Source organism: Notolabrus celidotus, chromosome 15 (assembly GCF_009762535.1).
Source record: "Notolabrus celidotus isolate fNotCel1 chromosome 15, fNotCel1.pri, whole genome shotgun sequence".
Lineage (NCBI taxonomy): Eukaryota > Metazoa > Chordata > Actinopteri > Labriformes > Labridae > Notolabrus > Notolabrus celidotus.
In genome coordinates this window covers 31,902,786-31,924,341 of record NC_048286.1, presented here as the reverse complement: position 1 = coordinate 31,924,341, position 21,556 = coordinate 31,902,786, and positions in this window count along the sequence as shown.

Sequence of the window (21,556 nt, the reverse complement as noted above, 5' to 3'; positions counted from 1 at the left end):
ATCCTTGCTTCACCGCTCAGATTAGTGAGCTAAGGAACTTTCCAATCCAGAATATAACAGCTAGATAATGTTAAATATTCCCATCTCTACGTACTGTACCTTTAAGTGGAATCTTCTATAAGCTGATGTCAGTGAGCTGGCTGTGCGAGTATGTGCAGGGATGGGTGAATTAACACAGATAATCCTTTCACATAGACTCTTCTTCACTACTATTATTGAGGTCTACAAAGTTACTGACCCCAGCTTTAATCTGCAGAAATGAAAAATATACTGTTTATATGTAAAAATAAACTAAAACATAGACAAGAACTTATTAATCAATTATGCATCACACAGGCTAATGTCAAAGGTTCATCAGGCTGCAGATGTAACACGTATCTGACTCTGCGTCAGACGGGTTTCAGAATTCAGGACAGAAGGTCTTGAGAGTGTGCATTACATCTGCTGATCATGTTTCCTTGGTGTATGAATCTTATATGACATGTTTGAAAAATAACTCAAATTTGAATACAGAAAGGATTGATCTTCAGAGTGTGAGAGGGAGGGACACCGCTCTGTAAGAGGTCTGTGATACTCTCCAGAACCTGTTTTGAGGATCAGACTGAGCTGCTGTGTAAAAATCTGAGGTTTAATTTAGGATTATTAACCCTCCTGTTATGTTGTGGACCAAATTGACCCTTTTTAAAGTTAAAAAAAAATGTTAAAAGTATTTTTTCGGTATGAAACGTCTTTGCTTGGCTTAATAGTTAAAATCAACATATAAAATCAAAATGGTTCATTTCACATTTTAGGCAACCTGCTAAAAACAGCCTTAAAATCTGGGCAGCATGTGACAGAAAAGGTGTCTCGTGTTGATTTATCAACATCACTTCATTCAAATTTTAAATTTTAAATACAATAAAAAAAAATCTATGTCATGTGTAACTATTGTATCTATATTTAGGTCTTCAAATGTACATTTAAAAAAGTTTTAACAAGAATTTTCATTAAAAATGAGAGTTATCCTCATGGAAGCATGATCTGTGAGGATTTAAGAACACTATTGCACTAAATATTGATTTAAATGGTTAGTAATGGAGTTAATAATGACATTAAAATAATGTATATGGGGCGCTGGTGGCCTAGTGGTCTAAGTGTCCCACATACAGAGGCTACAGCCCTTGTCGCAGGGGTTGCCAGTTCGATTCCCGGCCGGTTGACCATTTCCTGCATGTCTTCCCCCGCTCTCTGCTCCCCACATTTCCTGTCTCTCTTCAGCTGTTCTATCTAATCAAGGCAAAAAGGCCAAAAACTTGAAATGAACATAACAGGAGGGTTAAGCTTCACCTAAATAACTTGAAATTAGACACAGAAATCACATGTGTTTTGAGCAGATGAATGTGAGGTTTCAGTGATAATTATCTTATCAGTGCACCGGCACATTTCATTATCTCACCAGTTTGCTTTCCAGAAGCCGTGAGACTCTTGAACTCTCTACCAAAGTCTGTCCTCAGCACTTTACTGCTGTGACACCACACAAACACGACTGCACTCCTGTTATGTTGCGGGTCAAATTGACCCTTTTTAAAGTCTATTTTAGGAAATAAATGCCTTCCAAACCTGCTAAATACAGCATAAAAATCTGTGCAGCATGTGACAGAAGAGGTGTCATGATAATTTATCAACATCACTTCATAAAAAAAAAGAAAATTCAAAATGTAAAATAAAATAAACAAACATATGTCATGTAAAACTATTGTATTTATATTTAGAGCTTTATAATTTACATTAAAGTTAAGTTAAGTTAAGTTTTAACATTAATTTGAATGAAAAATGAGTGAGTGATCCTCATTGAACCATGATCTGTGAGTTAAAAAACACAAATGGACTAAATATTGATTTAAATGGTTAGAAATGGAGTTAAAAATTAGATTTAAAAAAAATGTGTGTTGGGATTTTTTGTGGTTCTGACACTTTTGGATAATTGAATATGCCCCGGGTCAAATTGACCCAGGAACATTATTGCTGTTCCAGAGAAACGAACATAACAGGAGGGTTAAAATGCTGGTTTTAACTATGTTTTTATTCATTTACCATAGGCTTTTAGGTTATATATTCATGTATTCTATTCAATTATTTTTAGCTTGTTATGTATCTTGTACGCTGCTGTACCTGAGTAACACTTTTCCTGTTTTTAACATGATTGAATGACAATAAAGTGAACCTCAAACCTTGAGAATCCCAGGACAGATCATTAAAATAATGTCACAGTTTTTTTCATTCAGATTTATTGAGTTGAACTCAATGCAATGTTTTTTTTAATGCAGCTCAGCTTTTTAATATAAAGTCTATTTTAAGTCTAAAGGACGACTGAACGAAATAACATCAATGATAAACATCAAATACAAATTCTGCCCACGGAAATCTAGCAAAAAGAGAGAGTAACTCTGTAGTGTGTGTGTGTGTGTGTGTGTGTGTGTGTGTGTGCGTGTGTGTGTGTGTGTGTGTGTGTGTGTGTGTGTGTGTGTGTGTGTGTGTGTGTGTGTTCATCCATTCCTGGGGTGCAGTGGAGCATCCAGGGAGCTGATAGGATAGGAGCTGAAGTGTAATTGTGTCAGAGCAAAGACCCAGAAAATACAGAGAGACAGACCGATAGATAGAGACAGGGAGAGAGAGAGAGAGAGAGAGAGAGAGAGAGAGAGAGAGAGAGAGAGAGAGAGAGAGAGAGAGAGAGAGAGTTCCCCCATCATCCTGAACTTCGCTAAATGTCATCCATAAAGGTTTTTTAATATTTAGTGGAGCAGTATGCTGCACAGAGTGCTGCAGAGTATTTGTGTTTGACTCAGCCTCCCACGTGGTTTACATGTTCCATGATGAAGGCAGCAGCAGCAGCAGCAGCAGCAGCAGCAGCAGCAGCAGCAGCAGCAGCAGCAGCAGCTGGTGCTGATTAAATGATTCTGTATTGATAATAAAACTGCTAACAGAGCAGAGGCTGTCTATGAAGGCTGTTTTCAGGTGGGTGATTTGAAAACATATTTAATCACATTCCCAGTCGAGGTAAAGCCTCATCAGTTGACAGCTTGATTTGCAGGTTGGAGACCTCGGTGAATCAATGTGTGTCACTTCTTCTAATTAGTGAAGTTGTGTTAATTTCATCCCGTCTTGTCTCTTGTGTTTCCTCTCTTATTTTGGTTACTCGCCCTTGTCTCTGTTTCAGGTCGATTGACCCCCTGCTCCTCTGTGTTTCCCTGATTACCTTAATGTGTCTCACCTGCGTCTTGTTATCTTCACTCCCTGGCTGTTTTTGAAACGGCCTGCTATGTACTACCTGTATGGGGCAAAGTAATGTTATTAGTGACTGTTTATAGATTTAATAAGTGTAAGTATAATTAAGAAATTGCTGTGGTAAAGAATGTAGAAAAACATAATAGGTTTGGTTGTTTAACATATTATTATAGTTTATTTAATATAGGTGTGTGTGTGGCACAGACAGTGGGAGGAGTCAGTGGAAGCTAGACGGGTTTGGAGCATAGACTGTAAATAAAAATGGACAGCGTTGCTCCGCCTCTTCCCGTTGTACGGTTCTGAAGCCAAAAAATCCCTCTCCTGGGCGCCGCCATTGTGCAGCCAGAGCCTGTGAAGCCACTGTAACGAGCTCCGCCCTACAGCGTGACGTCACAAGACGCCGTGTGTCCTCCAAGTTTCACTCCACGGCGGCTGTGAATCAAAGGAAACCAGGAAGTAAAACCCCGTTTTTTAAACTCTGATAACTAACGAAAAAGAAACTTTTCAGGAAAAAGAGTCCTTTAACACAAAACACTCAAATACTAACTACATATCACCACAGCATACGGATGTGAGAAACATTCGTACGACGTGTATTTATTTTTTAAAGTTTGACTGAGACGGATTTTTTTGACCGATACTGCAGCCAGCCACCAGGGGGCAGTCACTCTGCTGAAAGCTTCACCTCCAGCCACCTGAACCTCTCCCTTGGTTTGGAGTTGCACGTTTTTTTTTTATCGTGTCTGTCTAGAGTTTTGTTAATTATTGTAGAATCCTTCATCATCTGCCAAATACTTGGATTTGTGACACTTATGGAAAATGTAAATAAATTTGTTTTAGTTTTTACAACATTGAACAGCTCACGAGTGGATGATTGCTCTGGATGCAACAGGGAGACACGTGTAAGCAGGACTCCAGCTAGCGATGCAGTTTCGTCTGCTACATACTACCTACTAATAGTAGTCAGTAGGTACTGCCTATTACACACTGTGTTTGAATTTAGTATGTAGTATGACTGTTCTGTTGGATCTGTGTTGCAGTATGCTGAGCCAGACGTCACTGGATTTCCAGTTTCGGAAAGCAGAAGTAAACAAGCTGATAGAGAAACTGCTTCTTTAGCATCACTTATGATTTAAAGAGTTAAGAAGTGGTTTATATGGAATTTAATAATTTTCACAGCACCTAAAAACTGAGTTCCCCCCGTCAAAAATGAAGAGAAAACAACTCAACTCAACTCAACTTTATTTATAAAGCACTTTAAAACGACCACAGCCAGAAAAAAGTGCTGTACATAAATAGACAAACAACGCAGGCATAAAAACAATTAAAACACAGGATGATAAAACAATAAAAACAATAAAACAATAAATAAAAACAAACCATAAAACACTAAAACAGGAGCAGAGTCTCATGCAGGGTTGAAATCCAAGGAATAAAAATGGGTTTTAAGATGAGTTTTAAAAATGGACAGTGAGGAGGCTTGTCTAATGTGGAGGGGAAGCTCATTCTATAATTTAGGAGCAGCAACAGAAAAAGCTCTCTCCTCTCTGAGCGTCTGTTTTGCCCTCAGTACCTCCAGGAGCAGCAGATCAGCTGACGTGAAGCACCGAGCAGGAGCGTAGGGGTGAAGGAGCTCAGAGAGGTAAGGCGGGGCCAGACCATTTAAAGATTTAAAAACACATAACAGAATCTTAAAATGGACTCTAAAGTGCACAGGGAGCCAGCGGAGGGAGGCCAGGATCGGAGTGATGTGCTCCCTCTTACGTACTCCAGTTAAGAGGCGAGCAGCTGCATTTTGCACCAACTGGAGACGTGCGAGGGAGGACTGACTAACTCCAATATAAAGTGAATTACAGTAATCCAGCCGAGAAGTAATAAAAGCATGGATTACTATCTCAAAGTGCTGCTGTGCAAAAAAAGGCTTCACCTTTGCCGGCTGCCTAAGTTGAAAAAAGCTGGACTTCACTACAGAGCTAATTTGACGATCCAATTTAAAATCACTGTCCATCTTAAATCCCTTAAAAATAAGAAGCAGAACATTATTGCTGTGCATTGTGGGAAACAGTACACGAGGCAGACTGGTCCGATGCATACTGTGAAATTTTCCTGAATCAGTATGACATCCGGGTAGTTTTGTCATACAGCAGATTTTGCTCTTGCTTTACTACATACTGACTTTTTGCCAAATCAGTACGTACTGCTAGTGTAGTAGGCGGTTTCAAAAACAGCCCCTGTGTGTGTGTCAGCTCAGCCTTCCCTCCCTTCTGTGTTTGTGTGTTCATCTTATACCTTTCAGTCCGCGATCCAGAGTTTTGGCCCTGGAGTATCTTGACCAGTGTTTGTGGTTTTGAGTTTATCCTGTTGTTTTTCGGACACGTCTGCCTGATCTGACGGCCTTTTTGTACTTTTGACCGAGTCCTGCTCTAGGGTCGAAACTTTGGTTCAGTTATTCCAGTGTGCAGGAAAATTATTTTAAGAGTTTTTTTTATTGAACTTTTCCAATACAGAGACATAATAAAGCAAACAATCAGAAATTGTCAAAAGGGAAGTTTATGCACATATAAAAGAGATCTTATCTCTAGTGGACAGTGTCGGTTTTACACTTCCTTATAGTGACAGCATTGAAAACATAAAAATACACGGAGCAGTACAAACAATACAAAGACAACCTAACCAAACACACAAAGAAGAACAAGAAAAAACAAAGGAAAAGATTTTAAAGGTTTTAACTGAATGAAATGTATGAATTAACTCACTACAGGAGCTTCTGGAGTCATTTCTGCAAGTTTTATTCTACTTCTGTGTTAAAACTATAGACTGTATAAATAATGGACGTAGTATCCGTGGCGTCACCCGTCTGTTTCTGAAGCGCTGTTTTGAGGCCAATCATCAGTGGCAGCCATATTGGAAATGCTTCTGTCAACCTAGCTTCTGTCAAGCTAGTGTGACATAAAGAGGCGGGCCTTGAGCCTCCTCGCCAACAGCTACAGTGTCCCCGCCTGTCAATCAAGTCAGCTGTGCCTCTTGTAATCTTAATGTATTCAAAATTGCTGTGAAATAATTCACCCCAGTCTGGATAGAGAAATGAGCTATCCAGACTACACTCCTTTTTTATGAAGTTAAGGTGTTAACTTAGATTCGAGAGCAGGACCACGCCTAAACCACACCCTCAATCACCTGACAAGCCTTCTTAAACGTAGCCAGCCTACTCCAACTGCTTGTCCGTGATTCCTCAACCCACCCTCCCTCACCTTACTCTACTGCACTTCACCTATTTCCTTGTCCTCTCCTACTCAACTCGCTCCTTCTACGCCCTGTCTACTTCCAGGTACAACCTGGGTCAAGATCAGCTCTGGCAGGATAACGCTGAGACGGAACCCCCATCCTGAGTCTCCTTCTGCTGGGCACGCCACACACAACTAATTCATTAAATGTTCAACTTATGTCCTTGTGTGGCGTGGTCCTTGCTAGTGAAGTACCAGGCAGTGAACATGTTTATTTCTGCTGTAAAGATCGGCTTTTTTGAATTGGTGTGTATGTGACTTCCTGTACTTCCAGAGCCAGCCTCAAGTGGACACTCGATGAACTGCAGTTTTTAACACTTCCGCATTGGCTTCAATTCTCGCGGCCGGAGGTTGCCGCTTGTTTAAAGGTGACATATCATGCAAAATTGACTTTTTAATGGTTCTCTACCTGAAATATGTGTCCCTGTCTACAAACCCCCCGAGAATGAAAAGAATCCATTCTGCCCCTGTTCTGATTTCTCCACCTTTCTGTAAATGTGTGTGAAACGAGCCGTTTCAGACTTCTGTGTTTTTGTTACGTAACAACAATATCCGGTCTGTCACGGAGTCAGAGCTCGGAGCTTGTTCAGCCCATAGACTGTATAAAATAATACTGAATCCCCCCCTCCGTTTTTCATTACCTGCACACATGTGTGCTAACAAGGAGCTTAGGAGGGAGGCATGCTAGTTGTAGGCTGTCTTAATAAACACAAAGGTCAGTTTTACTCCCCACGTCTGCAGATTTGAAGATCAAGTGGATGATTTTTATTTGTCATGGATAAGTGCTAGCGCTAATTAGCATAGCCACATAGCTGCATGTTCATAGCTGTAGCTGTAGCTGTGTACCAAGACACACGTCTACATACTGACAAATAAAACAACAAGAAACACTAAATCTGTGACCAATCCTTCAGAAAGGTCCTGCTGCCTTTCTGGTAGAGGTCGGTTTTACTCCCCACGTCTGCAGATTTGAAGATCTAGTGGATGATTTTTATTTATCATGGATAAGTGCTAGCGCTAGTTAGCATAGCCACATAGCTACATGTTCGTAGCTTTGTACCAAGACACACGTCGACATACTGACAAATAAAACAACAAGAAACATTAAATCTGTGACCAATCCTTCAGAAAGGTCCTGCTGCAGGCGCCTCTCCGTCAGGATCAGATTCTGGATCAGATTCAGAGGGTTGAAGTAACGTGATCTCTGAGCAGCCGTGTATATTCAGCCAACATGTAAACATTAGATCAACGTGCCGGACAGCCGAGGCACATCCACTTCCTGAGGGGGCGTGGTCAGAGAGAAAACAGACTGTTCTGAGGAGGACTGAAGAAGAGGGCTTTTCAGGCAGACCAAAATCTGATTTCAAAGTGTTTTTTTGAGCATAAACTTTAAAGACATGTTTTGGGACCTCTTAGACCAATATATATTGATGAAAAAAGCGTGATATGTCACCTTTAAAACAGACAATCGACTTTGAAGTAGAATTGAGGAGTCCAACCGGTTCACATAAAGCCAAACATGAATAACTACGGATCAAAATGCCATTTTTGTCAGTAAAGAGGAAGAAAATGTTCATTCGTTTTCATACAATGGACCTCCAGCTGATAATTATGAGCCTGTTAGAGGTCAATGAGAGCAGGGACAGGACAGGATCAAGAGAAATGAGGAGCAGTGAGACAGAAATACATAGATTATCCTTTATATTTAGCTCTTGTATTCAAACATACAGTCATGGCCAAAAGTTTTGAGAATGACACAAATATTACATTTTCACAAAGTCTGCTGCTTCAGTGTTTTTAGGTGTTTTTGTCAGATGTTTCTATGGTATAATGAAATACAATTAGAAGCATTTCATAAGTATCAAAAGCTTTTATTGAGAATTACACAGAATTCATGCAATAAGTCAATATTTGCAGTGTTGACCCTTCTTTTTCAAGACCTCTGCAATTCTTCCTGGCATGCTGTCAATCAACTTCTGGACCAAATCCTGACTGATGGCAGTCCATTCTTGCATAATCAATACTTGGAGTTTGTCAGAATTTGTGGGTTTTTGATTGTCCACCCGCCTCTTGAGGATTGACCACAAGCTCTCAATGGGATTAAGATCTGGGGAGTTTCCTGGCCAAGGGCCCAAAATCTTAATGTTTTGTTCCCCGAGCCATTTTGTTATGACTTTTGCTTTATGGCAAGGTGCTCCATCATGCTGGAAAAGGCATTCTTCATCACCAAACTGCCCTTGGATGGTTGGCAGGAGTTGCTCTCGGAGGACGTTCTGGTACCATTCTTTATTCATGGCTGTGTTTTTAGTCAAGATTGTGAGAGAGCCCACTCCCTTGACCGAAAAGCAACCCCACACACGAATGGTCTCAGGATGCTTCACTGTTGGCAAGAGACAGGACTGATGGTAGCGCTCACCTCGTCTTCTCCGAACAAGCCTTCCTCCAGATGCCCCAAACAATCGGAAAGGGGATTCATCAGAGAAAATGACTTTACCCCAGTCCTCAGCAGTCCAGTCCCTGTACCTTCTGCAGAATATCAGTCTGTCCCTGATGTTTTTACTGGAGAGAAGTGGCTTCTTTGCTGCCCTCCTTGACACCAGGCCTTCCTCCAAAAGTCTTCGCCTCACTGTGCGTGCAGATGCACTCACACCTGCCTGCTGCCATTCCTGAGCAAGCCCTGCACTGGTGGTGGCCCGATCCCGCAGCTGTAACACCTTCAGGAGACGGTCCTGGTGCTTGCTGTACTTTCTTGGGCGTCCTGGAGCCTGTTTGGCAACAATTGAACCTCTCTCCTTGAAGTCCTTGATAATTCGATAGACGGTTGACTGAGGTGCAATCTTACTCGCTGCTATAAACTTCCCTGTTAGGCCCTTTTTGTGCAATGCAATGATGACTGCACGTGTTTCCTTGCAGGTAACCATGGCTAACAGATGAGGAACAATGGTGTCATGCACCATCTTCCTTTTAAAGTGTCCAGTCACTCAATCATGACAGATTGATCGCCAGCCTTGTCCTCATCAACACCCACACCTGTGTTAATGTGTGTGACACCTGTGTGTCATTGAAATGATGTTAGCTGGTCCTTTTGTGGCAGGGCTGAAATGCAGTGGAAATGTGTTTTTGGTGATAAAGTTCATTTTCAAGGCAAAGAGGGACTTTGCAATTAATTGTAGTTGAGCTGATCACTCCTCATAACATTCTGGAGTATATGCAAATTGCCATTATAAAAACTGAAACAGCAGACTTTGTGAAAATTAATAGTTGTGTCATTCTCAAAACTTTTGGCCATGACTGTACAGATAGTTTGCTTTCTTTTGACTGGGATTTTATGGTTCTGGAATCAAATGTTTTCAGTGAAACTTTTTCCACATTCAAACAGATGACGGTGAAATCTAATCTCACAGCTAAATGCTTTGTTATCAGACAACACTTGGTTGTTACTTAGATTGATTAGTCATGAACACAGAGCAGGTTACAAGAAGAAAACATTGTTGGTGCTGTGAGAACACACATAAAAAAACCACACAGGCAGCAATGCTCACACTAACATGATTCATAAGATCATAAATCTGATTTAAAGCCTCGGCTGAGATGAGAGCAACCTTGCAGGTTTTGTTTCAAAGTGCATGAGAACAGCCTGATTTAAATAACACACACACAAACACACACGGTAACTAACAGGGTTCCCGTCAGCTCACAATGATCTCCTCACGTCTGAGGAATGAAGAAAATATCAGGTATGAAGAGGAAGAGGAGATGTGACGGGATAATGAGAATGACTGTGTGTTTTAACAAAGACAGAACATCATGTTTAATAGAAGAGCAAAGAATATAATGATGAATGAAGTGACAGTAACAGACTAATGCTCAGTGTTTGGACACCTTGTTTAAGCAGGTCAAATAAAGAGATTTCTGCTAAGAGCATAATTGATGTCCTGATTATATGAATTCTTCCACTCAGACCTTGATGATAGTGATTTTATGAGATAAATATATTAATAAAAATGCAACAAAAGATTTAACTGCTTTCCAGTCAGGCTAATTCATCAGGACCATGAAGCGGTCTCTATTCAGCCGTCAGCCCACATGTGGCTAACACCCATTACTGCTGAGCACCAGGACACACTGCAGAGGTGCTGCAGCGTCACATGATCAGAGAACACGCTGTGAACACGCTCAGTTATATCATTTGATTTAAAGAAATATTTATTCATGTGAATACATTTAACTAATTACATATTTCTCTGGCACTGAATGTATTCTGTCATATTTCAGCCAATCACAAGCCTCGTACACTTTAACATGATAACAGAGAGTTCCTTCAGTGAGTGAGCTCCACCTGTCCTGATGAAACCAGGCGGTAAGCTAGCTGTTTGCATGAGCAGCTAATATGGAGATGATGTGAATTGACCAACTTTAAGAGGCTGTTTTTAAAAAGGAAGTCAGAAACTCAGCCTCTTCAGGGATTTAGTTTCACAAGGCAGCATAGGAACAAAATGTGTCATGAAAACTAATATGACACATATCTTGAGTTCAGTGGAGTGGCCATTCAGGAGGGGCGTGGCCACACCTGTATTTGGCGCCGTTTTTAAAGTTGTGCACACTGAAAATAACAGCATCAATTCTCCACATTTAGCTCTTAAATGTCTTAAAAATGTGGTGTGAATTTTTAAAAGTTAATTTTTTTTAGAGGAATATTTGTGATGTTTTCACTTTTAATTTTGTTGTGACAAATATATTTAAGTTAAAATCACTGTTAACCCCAAATGCTAAATATACATATAAAAGTTAAATATTAAATCCAATGGCTAAATATAAATATACATTTTAAATGTTAATTCTAAATGTTAAATTTAAATATACATTTTAAATGTTAAATATGAATAAAAATGTTAAATGTTAAATATGAATAAAAAAGTTAAATATAAATGTTGATTGTTATATATATAAATTAAATGCCGAATCTGAATGTTAAATGCTAAATCTGAATGTTAAATGCTAAATCTAAATGTTAAATGTTAAATATAAATATACATTTTAAATGTTAACTCTAAATGTTAATTGTTAAATATAAATATTAAATGCTGAATCTGAATGTTAAATGCTAAATATAAATGTTAAATATAAATGTTAAATATAAATGTTTAATATAAAATGAAATGTTAAATATAAATAAAAATGTTAAATATAGATGTTGATTGTTAAATATAAATATTAAATGCTGAATCTGAATGTTAAATGCTAAATATAAATGTTAAATACAAATGTTAAATATAAATGTTGATTGTTAAATATAAATATTAAATGCTGAATCTGAATGTTAAATGCTAAATCTAAATGTTAAATCTAAATGTTAAATATAAATGTTTAATATAAAATGAAATGTTAAATATAAATAAAAATGTTAAATATAGATGTTGATTGTTAAATATAAACATTAAATGCTGAATCTGAATGTTAAATGCAAAATATAAATGTTAAATATAAATGTTAAATATAGATGTTGATTGTTAAATATAAATATTAAATGCTGAATCTGAATGTTAAATGCTAAATCTAAATGTTAAATTTTAAATATAAATGTTAAATAGCAAGTTAAATGTTAAATATAAATAAAAATGTTAAATGTTAAATATAAATGTTGATTGTTAAATATAAATATTAAATGCTGAATCTGAATGCTTAATATAAATGTTAAATGTTAAATTTAAATGTTAAATCTAAAATTTAAATGTTAAATAATAATTTGAATGTTAAATATAAATGTGGATTGTTAAATGTAAATATTAAATGCTGAATCTGAATGTTAAATTTTAAATTGAAATGTTAAATATGAATTTAAATGTTAAATATAAATGTGGATTTAAATGTTAAATGTTAAATATAAATGTGGATTGTTAAATGTAAATATTAAATGCTGAATCTGAATGTTAAATGCTGAATCTGAATGTTAAATTTTAAATTGAAATGTTAAATGTGAATAAATGTTAAATATAAATAAAAATGTTAAATGTTAAATATAAATGTTGATTGTTAAATATAAATATTAAATGCTGAATCTGAATGTTAAATGTTAAATCTAAACATCTGGCTCTTTACCTTGTTCAGTGCTTATCATTTATTTATTTATCTTCCAGTACATGGAGTCAGGATTGTTCTTGGGTTTTCCTCAGAGGCCTCTTTAGTACCGTGGTCAACACGATCCAGATTTACATTTGTGTGTGGCTCAGTGGTGGAGTCAGTCGTCTCTCAATGGGAAAGTCGATCCCAAGTCTGGCTGTTCACATGCTGAAGTGTCCTTGTACAAGACACTTAACCCTGAACTGCCCCCGATGGCTGTGTGTGAATGGGATTGGTTAACACTGATGGGCTCTTTACATCGCAGCCTCTGCTGTCAGTGTGTGAATGTGGTGTGAATGGGTGAATGGGTGAATGTGACATGTAATGTAAAAGAGCCCTCGCTCCTCTCCTCCAGATACAGGAACTTCTAAATACACGTCAAACTTCAGGCTGTGAAACAAATGGCAGACGTCCCAGTTATTACATCCATTATTTATACACTTCATGTTATGAACAGGTGAATATTTCCCATAAACCCTCATTCCTTCCCCCATCAGTCATCACCTGAAACAACAACACATGCATTCATTTTAATTTCAGGCGTTCACTCTCCCTCAGCTTTCTATCCATCAGAACACAACACGCTGCAGAGTCCTCTCTCTGAAATGTTCACACACACGTCTGAAGCTTGATCTTTTTATGATAATCTCGTTGCATTAATGATGAAGGAAATAAAAACAGCTAAATGCCTCTGATTAGAAATAAAACAGACTTTGTCTTTATGAAGATATCGGAGTCTTTTAGTTTCCTTCATGTTCTCCTCTCTTTCTCAGTTTCTAGGTTTCTATATTTTCTCATTTTCCATCTTTACCATGCAGACGGTGGCATTTAAGTGAATTTGAATTGATTCGAGAGAGAGAGAGAGAGAGAGAGAGAGAGAGAGAGAGAGAGAGGAGAGGAGGGAGCTGGGGGATGGGAGAATGTTGCCATGACGACTGCCATAATAATCATCCTAATGATTGATGTGCTGCGCTCCATTTCTCCCCGTTTGGACTCTCTCTCTCTCTCTCTCTCTCTCTCTGTTTTTCTTTTCTGTCTGTCTGTCTGTCTGTCTGTCTGTCTGTCTGTCTGTCTGTCTGTCTGTCTGTCTGTCTGTCTGTCTGTATCAGAGCATGTTTTTCTGTGTCTTTACCATCATAACAGGAGATACCTATAAAGCCCAAGATCCACAGGATGCGTCGCGTTACGTTACGGCTGCGCCGCGCACGTCGCAGCAAATAGGTTCCCATTCAAGTCAATGCTCTAGAGTCCACAGGGCGCGCTGCGGCGCGTCTCAGCTCCGTCTCTGGAGCGTTCCGCCGCGCCGCTCTGCCAGAGATACGCGGGGAGTCTATTTTCGCCGCTCCCCGCGCCCAGCACGCGTCAATCGACACAGAAATGATCGAACTATCCCGGAAGTCAGGCACGAGGATCGTATGCAACATCCGCTCACTTTCAAAATAAACACCATGTGCAAACACAAGATCGTAAATTTCACCACTTCTTCAACATTACGTCATAACCTGTGGCATCGGGCCAGACGTCAGTCTCAAAAGATATCCGACACCATGGACGAGGAAAAGTTTATACTGTGTTGTTCTCGCGCGTTTTGGAGTTCTCGAGGGATCTTGAGTTTCCTGCTCCGGAGTGCGCGCCGCTCCAAACACGCATCCTATGGACCAGGGCGAAAGCCCCGGGACGGAGCAGAGCCGTGTCGCAGCCGTAACGCGGCGCACACGCATCCTGTGGATTCCCCGAGTAAGTCCTAAAGAACACCGGGCAAACACAGAAATGTTAAGTAGCATTGGGATTTGGAGATATTGTTCATTTTTACATTATTATTATCATTATTATTATCAATATAGATAAACTAATTAGGATTAGAGAAGAGCGGTTAAGAGGAGAGGAGAGGAGAGGAGAGGAGAGGAGAGGAGAGGAGAGGAGAGGAGAGGAGAGGAGAGGAGAGAGAATATGAAGAGATGTTGCCTGTTTAGGAGCCTGAATCAATCTCTCTGTTTCATTGCATTAGACCATTCAGGCGTTGTATGCATGTGTGTGCGTGTGTGTGTGTTTGTGTGTCTGTCTGTGTGTGTGTGTGCGTGTGTGTGTGGGTGGATATCTACAGTGTCATTGTAGCTAGTCCTGTAATAAACTGTACAAACAAATTGCTCTACAAACAGTGAACTAGATCAGGGGTTCCCAAAGTGTGGATCAGGACCCTCTAGGGGGTCGCGGTGAACTATTTGGGGGTCGCAGGATGTCTTCAGAGTTTTTTATTTATTTTTTAACTGTCTCAAATGTCTTATTTAAACCATTATTGTAAAGATATTGACAAAAATAGTAGTTCAATTCTAAATAAAACTTGTTTAAAACTAGTTTTTTTTGTTGTTCCTTGTAGACCCAGAACTCCTGAGGTTAGGGTTAAGTTCATTGATTTTCTGCAGACCAGCTAAATGAAAAAGCAACATTTAATCACTTTGAGGGACAGTGGGGGTCGCGAGTCTTTGGCACCTGTATTTTGGGGGTCGCAGGCTAAAAAGTTTGGGAACCCCTGAACTAGATGAGTCTTGTGTGTGTCCTGTCAGTTTTTAGTCATCACATGAGTTCAGACAAACTTGGAATAAATATCACAAAGTGAGACCTTCCTCCTTTCTGTCCTTCATTTGAACCACGTCGGCCTTCTGTTATTGTTCTGGTCAAGGTACCAGAACTGGCCTTGGCTTCAGGACACAGATGAAAGCTTTTTGCACATCAATTATAAATGTCACTTTCCCTTACAGCATAATTAAGTGTTACATTAAGCGTTGAAATAAGTTGCAATCAAACAAAAGCACATAAAACATTTTAATCAATCCAGAATAACTGCAGGAAACTAAAGTAAGGGACCTACTTTCCAGAAAATTCTCCTTAATCTGAATGTGTGTATTTGCTCTGATTGGTTTGTTGTTGTTTTTCTGTCTTATTTAACATTTTTATCCTTCAATCTTAGAAACGAACAAATCCTCCACCTTACCTTTTTGTTTCTCTGACAACCAGCAATCACTTTAAACCATGTGATCCAGTTCATGTGTGGTTCTCACTTTAGTGTACACTCCCTCTGTGTGTGTCTCTGTGTGTGTGTGTGTGTGTGTGTGTGTGTGTGTGTGTGTGTGTGTGTGTGTGTGTGTGTGTGTGTGTGTGTGTGTGTGTGTGTGTGTGTGTGTGAATGTGTGTGTAGGGTAACTAGGGTAACCTGTCATAACGGCATAGACCTCATCTCCACATAGTTGTCTATGCAAACTGACAAGCTGTCAGCTACACTACCTCTTCCTTTTCTGAACTTTCTCTCTCACTCTCTTTTTCTCTCTCTTAAGCTCTCTTTCACTCTCTCTCTCTCTCTCTCTCTCTCTCTCTCTCTCTCTCTTAAATACACACACACACACAGGCACACATACACACACACACACACACACACACACACAATTACTCAATCAGCCTATCTTTCTGTGACCCCCTGTCATCATGGCCTGCAGAAGTACTGTGCAGTGTAGTGATCATCACACAGAAGCAGGAATCTATTAGAGATGGGGTCTCCCTCTCTGCATACATATGACCCAATACCAACAATCAGGGAGAACTGTGTGTCAACAATTTGTGACATTTGAGTTGTTATTTAAGCTACACCATCAGAAAGGCAACATATGAACATACCTGACCCTGGGTGGTTGAGGTGAGACTGAATAAACACAAGGTCAGGGTGTAAAGATCAGGTTGGTTCACTGATTGAAATGATTCTGTTGGCTTTCTGCTTCAAGCACACTCAAAAGGGGGTTGTGATGGTCATTGGCCTCATCTTCAACAACAACATTATTCTAACAAAGAATTTCAAGGTCACATATAATGAAAAACCATGTCTCCTCATCTATCCATACACTTTAGTCACTCTCCATCCTCGTTACCCTGAGCATGTGGAGGAGCAAAGGTCTCTCCTTTGTTTGCCTGCTGGAGAATCAGCTTCTGTGAGGAGAGCTGAATTCGTCCTTATGTTGAACGTAATGACAGAAGTGATTTTCATGGGCTGCAGAATCACTCCCACTCCTCGAGCTTTACCCCAGATCCACGTCCTGTCCATCTCCAATCCGCTGCGATCCAGAGCAGGACTGCCGGACAGCTGGAGTCATGTGACCGAGGTTTTCCCGCGGTAATTACTGAATCAAGGATTCTCCTCCTCCTCCTCCTCTCCTCATCCATGTTGTTTTTCTGGTCCTCTGAAAACCTCTGACCTGTTGACTCCAGGCCTGGCTCCGCTCATCATGACAGTTTGTTGTTGTAGTTAAGTGAAACACGATCTGGTAATAACACAGAGTGTTTTATTCTGAAAATGAACCGGATGTTTTCATTTTGTTTTGGTGAAACCTGACTTCCTGTCCCGCTCCATCTGCTCTGTTGAGATTGATGCGTCGTAATAGAAGTCTTGCATATCTGATCCAGAGGGCTCCGACCTGCCGGATCCAGTGGAAGTTAACACATTGACTAGAATAGAAACTTATCAGATCCGGTGCTCTGACGGATCAGAGACGGACTGGACAGAGTCTAAATTTTTACATGTTAAATCATAAAAATATGCAAAATTTCCAACAGGTCACAGAGCTCCACAATCAAGCATCTGATTGGTCGGTAGGCTGAATTTTCAACATACTTCCTGCCTCTCCATTGGCCTGTACGGATCTGTACTCTCCCCCCATCAGCCAATCAGAGCATTATCAAAGCATCCCCGCGCCCTCAGATCATTGCATGGATAATGGGGTTAGAAATTGAGTTGCTGAAGATCCACAGCAGAGGCTGATATTTAGATTATTTTAGCAAGTTAACTCCAAAACAGTCCTTAAAAGCCATCTATGTTGTAAAAAATTAAAAGTACTTTTATATGAGACTGTAAAGGTTGGTTAGGATTAGCAATATGCAAGAAGAATGGCAATATTTAACACCGGTAAGGAGAGAGTATGTACAATGTGGAAGACCTATGTTTCAGCTGGGTGTTAGTACAGATCAGGGTGAGCTCTGCAGAATGATAGACACATTTTATTTTTGATTTAGTTGGAGGCTAATCGAGGTTAGTAAACTGACGAACACAAAGGCATTAATGATGATTACTCATACCCATCTAGAGCTGTGTGTTGATTCGGTTCATGTCATGTAGGTGTGCTGAATTGGGATCAGTACCTTGCTGTCTCATGTGACACCAGGCTGAGTTAAATTTATGATTGGAAAAGGTCAAACCTGCAAAACAACAATCACATACATCACATCCAATATACTACATATAATCCCTTACACATCGGTGAATCAGGGATTTTGTGGCTGTTGCATGTACCTCTGTATTCTGGGTATCATGAACTGGAGTGAGTCTGTTTTTAAATGTCAGTATCAGAGCTCGCATCACATACTGAGCTGTGCAGGAACAGTTCAGAGCTGGAGTCATATCTTCTGTTCAGATCACTACAAATGCTGAAATGCAAACTAGTTCTTATCAGAAAGACTTCCAGATCAGCTGTTTGGGTTAAGACTGTAATGGTGTAAGAACAGCTGTGTCCTGATATGAATTACAGTAAAACTGACTGGTTGAAATCAAGAGAGAGAGAGATAAGATACTCCTTTATTCGTCCCTCAACTGGGAAATTCATGGAGTTACAGCAGCAAACAAAAAGGTGTACAGTACAAGAATTTCAACAAGAATATATACAGAAAAAAAAAAAGTCCATCAGTAACAGCAGCTTGGCCATAATTCTCCTGTCAGCCACCACCTCCACAGGGTCCAGGACTGAGCTGGCCTTTTTCACCAGTTAGTTCAGTCTTGCTCTCCTGTATCCTGTCCAACCACAGCAGGTGAAATCCTTCCAATGTGGCGTTAGCGTCCGGTGTTAGCTCTGTTAGCATGATGCTACTCTGGTGCTGGGTTAGCTCGTCCACGTCATCATAGATAGATCTTACATTCCCCATAACGGTGGGTGGAAGGATAGGTCGATGTCGTCGTTTTTAGCTTGCATCTCAGCACCAGCACGTCATCCTTGCCTCCTTCTCCTCAGCTTGCAGGAAACATTGGGCCTAGCATTGTTTAGCATCAACATGCTACGGGCTGCTAACAGCTGATCTCGTATGTAAACGATGCAACCATGGTTACACGCAGGATCTCCAGACACAGACAGGAACTAAAATGGCAAAAACACCACTGCAAACGGAGCCAGTTTGACGTCTATAGCCAACAAATGAGTCATTAAAAGTCATGACAGGCTCCAAATACAAAGAGAACTAAACAGATATGAAAAAAGATTGAATGAGGGGCTAAAGGCCTCAAACTGGTGAATTCATATTCCTTTTAGACTTTACTCAATAACCTGTAATAAATACAGTATGTGCCACTGCCAACAGTGCGGAGACGCTCACACTTACTTAGAAGTTAAAACAAGTGACGGTCGAAACGCAGACAACAATGGAGGGCACAGGAAGTAGTTCTGGGGGCTAAAAGACCCCGGAACTCTTGGTTGAAATGCACCTTTAATGTAACAACTCTAAAAGGGATCACAGAGCACGACTCTGTGTGATGCATGTAGAATAATTGGCTGAGAAGATGAAGCTACAAGAAAAATGATGATGTAATCCCATAGCTTCAATGAGGGGAAGAGCGGTTTGAAGTCTGAACACTGCGGGGAGAAACGTACAATATAAATCTTAATGCAGTTTAATTTTACACAAATAAAACAACCCTGATTTTTAACAACCCAGTTACAGTTTTAAGAGTCACATTCTCACATCCCAGAAACTTCCTCTCATTCTCACTCAGCATCTTTCTTAATGAACTCCTTCTTGCTGATTTCCTCACCTCTCTTTACATCCTTCTCTCCCTCTCTCCCTCTCTCTCTCTCTCTCTCTCTCTCTCTCTCTTGTACAAGGAAGCTATAAAACCTAAAGGGCGGACTTCTTTTATCCACGAGTGGATTGCTGTGCTATGAATTTATAATGTAATCCCCGACATGGAGAGACACACATCAGTCAAGTGCGACAGTACATTACTATTTCAGCCCATCTGATACGCTGGAAATGCATGGAAATCTGAGAACTGTAAGAAGGAGAGAGGGAGAGAGGGAGAGAGGGAGAAACTGAGAGCAAGTGAGAAAGTCTGTGTGTGTGTATATGTGTGTGTGTGTGTGTTGATATGCACACTATATATGCTGCAGCACAGGCATGATGTTCACAGTTGGAGTCTTGTTCTAAAAAATCTATACATGTGTGTGTTTGTGCGTGTACGCGTGTGCATGCTCATGTAGGAAAGTATTGTGCTGTTGTGTATACCTCAAATATACATCTGAGTTCTTTGGCGCATATATGTATGTGATTCTGTGTGTGTGTGTATACCGTGTGTATGTGTGTAGTAGTGGTAGTAGTAGTAGTGGTCTTAAAGAGAGGAGCTGTGTGTGGGGGAGGAGAATGTGGAAGTGAATTATGCCTTTTTTCTAAAGGGGAGGGGTGCATATATGTATGTGTGTATGTGGGGGGATGGGTGGATCCCACACTGTATGTATGTTCACTAAGTATGTGTGGGCTGGTTTATGGCATGTGTGTGTGTGTGTGTGTGTGTGTGTGTGTGTGTGTGTGTGTGTGTGTGTGTGTGTGTGTGTGTGTGTGTGTGTGTGTGTGTGTGTATAAGGGAAAAATGTATGAGAGAAGCAGAACATATACCATGATTCCTCCTCGTTTGTGTTCAAACTCTGCATTCAGACTTGTTCCTTCCTGTGTGTCCGTGGTTTATGTTCCTAACATGTGTGTGTGTGTTTGTGTGTTTGTGTGTTTGTACTGTTAAATATACGTGTACACACATTTCTAAAGAGTACAGTCGTGAGTGTTTCTGCAGGTTTTTTGATGTGTTGCAGATTTTCATATTTGATATGCATGTGTGACCGTCTTTTTAAGTGCACTGTGCAAGTGTGAATCTTTGAGGTGCACACAGTTTTGAGAGACACAGCATAAGAGAGAGAGAGAGAGAGAGAGAGAGAGAGAGAGAGAGAGAGAAAGAGAGAGAGAGAGAGAGAGAGAGAATCTCTTTGTTCATGTGCATCTGTGTAGATATATTTATCTCCAGCTAATGAAAGTATGTCCTTCTATCATTAAGGATCATTTAAAAAGGCAGCAAACCTCATTTATGTGTTTCAGTTTTCAGGAGTCTTTGTCTCCACAAACACAGAATCTACTCCCCCTGCTCTCTCACACACACACACACACACACACACACACACACACACACACACACACACACACACACACACACACACACACACACACATACACACACACACACACACACACACACACACACACACACACACACACACACTTAGTTCAATCTTGAATCTCGTTGTCGTCTAAATTAATGGAATGATTTCAACTGAATATGGGCCAAAAGCAGAACTTGTTGGATTTCAAATGAAGAAGAAGGTCTGAATAAAAGTCGATAAATCATACATGATTTAACTGAGCATTAGCATGGATCACACACCAGATCATACATTATCCTTGTATGTGTGTTTATTTGCCTCCTCCACCAAGACCTCCAACTCCATGGCCGTGCCTTCTCAGCAGTGGCCCCCAAACTGTGGAACGAGCTGCCCCCCCCCATGTTAGATTGTCCCCAACATTACTGACTTTTAAATCCTGTCTTAAAACATATTTTTACTCCTTGGCTTTTAACCCAGCGTGAAAGTTGTGTGGTCTCTGTCTCTGTCTGTTCTTCTATTGGATTTTTATTTGCTCTTACAGTGTTTTTATTCTTTTTAAGTGTTTTACTTGTTTTATCATGATTCTTTAACTTTATTCTATTTTATTCTCTGTGCATTTTATGTTCTGTGTCTTTTAACTTATTTGATCTTACCGTGCAG